The 6,000-nt window shown below is 47.0% G+C and overlaps 1 protein-coding gene across 1 annotated transcript in view; it reads right to left on the minus strand.

Annotated features, from left to right (window-relative positions):
- Window positions 1-4,752, minus strand: part of LOC126353920 (GTP-binding protein Di-Ras1) — a 1,474,116-nt gene extending 1,469,364 nt beyond the window's left edge. The window contains exon 1 of the mRNA XM_050003161.1: window positions 4,668-4,752. The gene's annotated coding sequence lies outside the window, so the exon portion shown is untranslated. The remainder of the gene's footprint in view (window positions 1-4,667) is intronic.
- Between the last annotated feature and the right edge of the window lie 1,248 nt (window positions 4,753-6,000).

Raw genomic sequence — 6,000 nt, forward strand, 5'->3', positions numbered from 1 at the left:
TTGAGATTTTAATTTTTTTAGTTTGGGTGCGTATTGAATATATATTATGACGCAGCAACAGCTGATAAAGCTGCACCCTCCGTAAAAATACTCTTTAAGTGCTGACAATGTTTTATGTATTATCGTTGGTGTACGCTGGACGAGATATTAGGGTCATTCAAAGAGAGACGAGTCGGAGGTTTTAATGAAAACCGCTAAGGGTATCGTAAAGTCATTGTCTACAGAAGAATGTGTGGTCCCTATAAGACCGCCGAGCCCAAACTCGGCGCTAGAGAGATATGGGCGTACACCAACGTCACAGCAGAGCGAGCAGGTGCACGCGTCGACCTCCATTGTACTCTGTCGTGCTGTAAATAGAGGAATGCAGCCTTCAAAGGATGTAGTCAGTTTACTTACAGTGAAAGGTGTGCGGGGAACGGAAGTTCATCGTAAACTGGTGCCATTGTACGGAAATCACAGAATGTCGTTTGCAATTCTGATTCTGAGGCTGACCTGTGGATCAATGGCTGCCACCCTAACTGACCGGTCTTCGACGATGAGAAGATCCTCCTGCTGGATTGAGTGGTATTGGTAATGCGGTGTGGCATTACAGACCGTGCGTCACAGGCCAACTATATCCGTTATTCTCTGAACGGCTTTTACCACGCTTTCTCCCTTGAACCGGACATGCAGCAGTCTTTCTACACTTGTCCCATTCTTTGAACAATTTCCGTTCACTGTACTCCTTCCACCGTCAGGAAAAGGTCTGCATCCCTTTGCTCATCTTTTGACGTCTCCGTTCCTGTGTTTACACCACGAATAAGTGTAATGAGCCGTCAATACATGTACATGATCGATCTATCTTTGCGTGGGTATACGACCCCGTCCCTCTAGCTGCGAGTTTGGGATCTCAACGCTCTTACGTGGACCACTCCTTTCGTGGGCAATGGCATTAAGATCACTTCAGTACTTTTAATTTTACACCTCTGACTCGGTACTTTTGGACTGCTGCAAGTATTTGTATCAAAGCATTGTTCAACACTGCTTTTGAGGTGCAAACGCTTGAGGTGTGCTTTGATGTAACTGTGGTGGAACTGTCTCTAGATAACATTATGTTAAGCTGAATCATTTGCACGCGTTTACAGTATAGCTGAATTTTCAGTGAGAAGGGATCTGTTATATTTTGTAGCATGCGATATTTTTCTGTATCGAAGTTTACTTTGAAATTTTCAGATAAAGAACGATTATAAAAGCAAAAAACACAGTTTATGATTCGTAAATGATTGTTATTAGAAGGGGTGAATAATGCTGAAAAATAGGTGGACTGGTAAGGTAAGGAATGAGGTGGTCCGCCGCAGAATCTGGAAGGAAAGGAATATATGGAAAACACTGACAGGGAGAAGGGATAGGATGATAGGACATACGTTAAGACATCATGGAATAACTTTCATGGTACTAGAGGTAGCTGGAGACGGTAAAAACTGTAGACGAATACGGAAATTGGAGTACATCAAGCACATAAGTGAGGACGTAGGTTGCTACTGGTACTCTGCGACGAAAATGTTGGAGCAGGAGAGGAATTAAATTAGAATGACACTAATACGTTCAGCTGCTAACGGTCGTTGATATATATCAACGGGGGCACGCCTCCCGAGAAACCCACATTCTCACCTTGTATGTCCACACACTACATTCGTAGTGTCCAATCCCAACACACTCGTGGAAGACAGTCTCACCAAGTCCCCTAAGAGTTCGGGAAATATGTGTGCATCCGCACAGAAGAAGAAGAAGAAGGTCATGGGTAGCGTTGCCAGAACTCTATACTTATATGGATATGGTGTCTGTTTTTTCGGACAGGACCCCATACCCATATAAGGAGAGGAATTCGTGGCGGGCAGCATCAAACCAGTCAGAAGACTGATGACGAAAAAAAAATAAAAAAAACAGAGCGATGAAAAAGTTTCCATTCGAAGCCGTACGGTCCAGAATCGACATGCCAGCAAGGCAAAATCTAGGTGAGCACTGAGGCAATAACACCAGCGACGCACCAGGGTGAAGATACCCGTTTGCTGAAACACCGTGTCCTGCTCCGTGGAAAGTCCGTAACTGCCTGCTGCGTATCCCCGCCTGACAGCAATAGTTAACCTGTCAGGGCCTTTCTTAAGGGACCAATGTCGTGATGATCGCACGGCGAGAGATCAGGACTATAGGGCAGGCGATCGAGCGTCTCCCGCTTGAGTTGGTGTAACTTTTCCGTCGCAACATTTGCAACATGGAGACGTGCGTTATCGTGAAGCAGCTGCAGTACGTCTTGCCACAGTTTTGCCTGGCGTGATTTTCGAGAGACATTTTGTCCTACGGATATTCTTAATTCTCCGATGGACGTCTACTGGTATTTGTTCTTCGGCAGGAAAGGAGTGAATAACAGCACGTTATTGCCGATTGGACGCATTTGGTAACAGTGTCGCTATAGTTCATGTTTCCGCATTTACCGAAGGCACGTCGGGAAGACGCGAGTGCCACACTAATCCCCTGTCTGCATATCGGTGCTGGATACTCGCATGGGCGTCACTCAACTTTGCAAACGGTGCAGCAACGCTCTGAAAAGGAGATTTTCATCGTTCCTTACAACTGAAGGCTTTCTTTTCCATATCACCATCCGCTACTGAAGGAGCATGTGGACAATTATTTGAATAAATCGACTGATTCACCCAACCTGCTAGTTATGATTAGCCGATTGGAGAAACGGATCGGGAGCGAATAAGTGATGTAGTACTGCTGCACGTACTGCAGTGGCATTGTTACAGGGGGAGGCTCTCATTTAGTAGTGCATTTTTCTTAGTTGTAAAACACATACGACGTAATGAAGTGTGACAAGTGAAGCTAATCAATACAGGCGCACATATTGTACTTGTGTAGCTACTTCAAGGCACTGGTAGCACTCATTAATTGATCCACAATCATTGGTAACTCTACAACCCGCACGACTGTTAAAAGGCGCGGGACTGTCCCATATGTTTTCGACCCTGCTTCTCGCCCTGTGCGACAGAGACACACGACACTGCGGGCGACCGGTGTGGCAGGTGGCAGTGGGGACTGAGAACTGCGGTCGCGACTATGGGGAGGGGGCGGCGGGGGTGGCCGCCCCAACACCCGGCTGCACACCTGACGTGCAGAACAAAGCAATCTTGCGGCCTATTGATTTCCAGTCACTCTGCCGGCTCTGCTGTATTAAAGGCAGTGTCCATTATGTCGGAACGCCTCCGTTCCGCGACGTCGAGGACACTCGCGTATGTCACTAGTGCCTCTGCAAAATCTTAGGCGATGATTGAGGAAAGAGGTGCTACTGTCACCACTGCACATATATGGGTGGTGCTCTAAAAATGGAAAACTTTTTTCTCCTGCAATCCACCACATCACAAAATGCCTGTCAAAAGGTTATTTATAACATGGAGCCTCTTTACTGAAGCAGTAAACTTTAAATTGGATTTTAACCATCTGTTATTAGCCACATGTGCAGTTGATATGCCATGTCGACAATGAACAAAAAGTATCGTACAGCACGGGACAGAGTAACTTTAATGGCTGTCGTGATATGGACTCAGACGCGTTTCTTACTAGAACAGGATACTATATATCTCACTTTACAAGGTTTCTCTGCAAATGCAAAGCAGTAATTCATGTAAAACCTTGCTGCAAATAAAAAAATTTAGTATGCTATGTGCAAAATGAGTACGTAATACGTTTCATTCTGCAGGGGACACGGCAACCTGAAGTGGTTGTCATCAGTGGATGAGCATGTTTCCTAGTACATCACACTCTGTATTTCATTTACACTATTCTTCTAAGCACAGTAAACTGAATTCCACATAAAAATCCCTGTAAATAAAGAATTTATGCGCACCATGTTCAAAATGAGTAAAACGTGTAGTAAAGCAGGAAAGATAGTAATCTGATGTCGTGATAGGTATAGACACATGTTCCCAATTAGATCTGTCTCTCATTGCGTGCTAGTCTTCTAAGAAGGTAAAACAATAATTCACTTGCTGTAAATAGAGCTCACTAGTCGCACATGTTATTTAACATTTTTGCACTTGGTTCTTATGATTCCGACCAAATTACATCACATCAAAAATACTGTCGCAGTGAAAACTTTGCGTGAAAACTTGGTTACGCTGTGAATCGAAAATTACGAAAAGAAAGGCTGTGTTGAATAATTATTGCCAGAAATGTGCTCCATCTGGAAAGAATGCATTTGGATGACAACTACTAGAAATTAACCTCTGTAACACAAACAACTTGATTATTTTATTGCCCAGGAAAATTCGTTGTCATTGGCATTACTGGGCGTTATTCAACAGTGATTTGTCTGGCAGGTAGTTCTGGGTTGTCGAAGAACTGTAGAGGGGGCGTGTGTCAGTTTTTATAATTCATTATCAAGAATAAAATTCGACTCGAGTTCTCGTCAATATCTGCTGACGCCTTGCGAAAGTACTTTGCATTTTGATGGTATTTTTCTTATGTGAGATACAGGTAGCCAATAATATCAGTTAATGCTAAACACGGCACGTGCACAGGACGCTCGCTTTTTGTAGCGACCGGCCTGGTGGGCAGCAAGCGAGTGCCCAGTACGGCTCCGTAATCAGCCGGCGGCGCTAAGTGCGGCGACCGCCGGCCAGTGGACTCACCCGTGGCGCGCGCCGTCGGAGGCGTCGCCCGCTGCTGGCTGCTGGAGTGCTGCTGCGGCGGCGGCGGCGCTGTGCTCCGCCAGCGGGGCAGGCGTCGGACTAGCGCCGCGACGCCCCGCGCCCCGACGCCGCGGCCCGGCCAGCCGCACTGCGCACGCGCGGCCGTCGACGTCGCGCCGGAAGCGTTGCGCGGTGGGCGTGCCGCCGCCAGCCAACGTTACCGTACGTACGCTCGCTCGGGCCGCCGTCGTGACTTGCACCTGCTGCGTAGCCAACCTTCGGCGACGTATCTACAGGATGTTCGGAAACTACCGTTACAAACGTTTAGGACTTGTAGAGGAGAGTGAGTACATACGACGGTTGGAACTTAAATAGTGGCAACTACACTACTGGCCATTAAAATTGCTACACCAAGAAGAAATGCAGATAAACGGGTATTCAATGGACAAATATATTATACCAGAACTGACATATGATTACATTTTCACGCAATTTGGGTGCATAGATCCTGAGAAATCAGTACCTAATAACGGCCTTGATACGCCTGCGCATTGAGTCAAACAGGGCTTGGATGGTGTGTACAGGTACAGCTGCCCATGCAGCTTCAACACGGTACCACAGTTCATCAAGAGTAATGACTAGCGTATTGTGACGAGCCGGTTGCTCGGCCACCATTGACCGGACGTTTCCAATTGGTGAGAGATCTGGCCAGGGCAGCAGTCGAACATTTTCTGTATCCACAAAGGCCGGTACAGGATCTGCAACATGCGGTCATGCATTGTCCTGAAGAAACATAGGGTTTCGCAGGGATCGAATGAAGAGCCACGGGCCGTAACACATCTGAAATGTAACGTCCACTGTTCAAAGTGCCATCAATGCGAACAAGAGTTGACCGAGACGTGTAACAAATGGCACCCCATACCATCACGCCGGGTGATACGCCAGTATGGCGATGAATATATGCTTCCAATGTGCGTTCACCGTGATGTCGCCAAACACGGATGCGATCATCATGATGCTGTAAACAGAACCTGGATTCATGAGAAAAAATGACGTTTTGCCAAACGTGCACCCAGGTTCGTCGTTGAGTACACCATCGCAGGCGCTCCTGTCTGTGATGCAGCGTCAAGGGTAACCGCAGCCATGGTCTCCGAGCTGATAGTCCATGCTGCTGCAAACGTCGTAGAACTTTTCATGCAGATGGTTGTTGTCTTGCGAACGTCCCCATCTGTTGACTCAGGGATCGAGACGTGGCTGCACGATCCGTTACAGCCATGCGGATAAGATGCCTGTCATCTCGACTGCTAGTGATACGAGGCCGTTGGGATCCAGC

This window comes from Schistocerca gregaria, chromosome 3 (genome assembly GCF_023897955.1).
Source record: "Schistocerca gregaria isolate iqSchGreg1 chromosome 3, iqSchGreg1.2, whole genome shotgun sequence".
Lineage (NCBI taxonomy): Eukaryota > Metazoa > Arthropoda > Insecta > Orthoptera > Acrididae > Schistocerca > Schistocerca gregaria.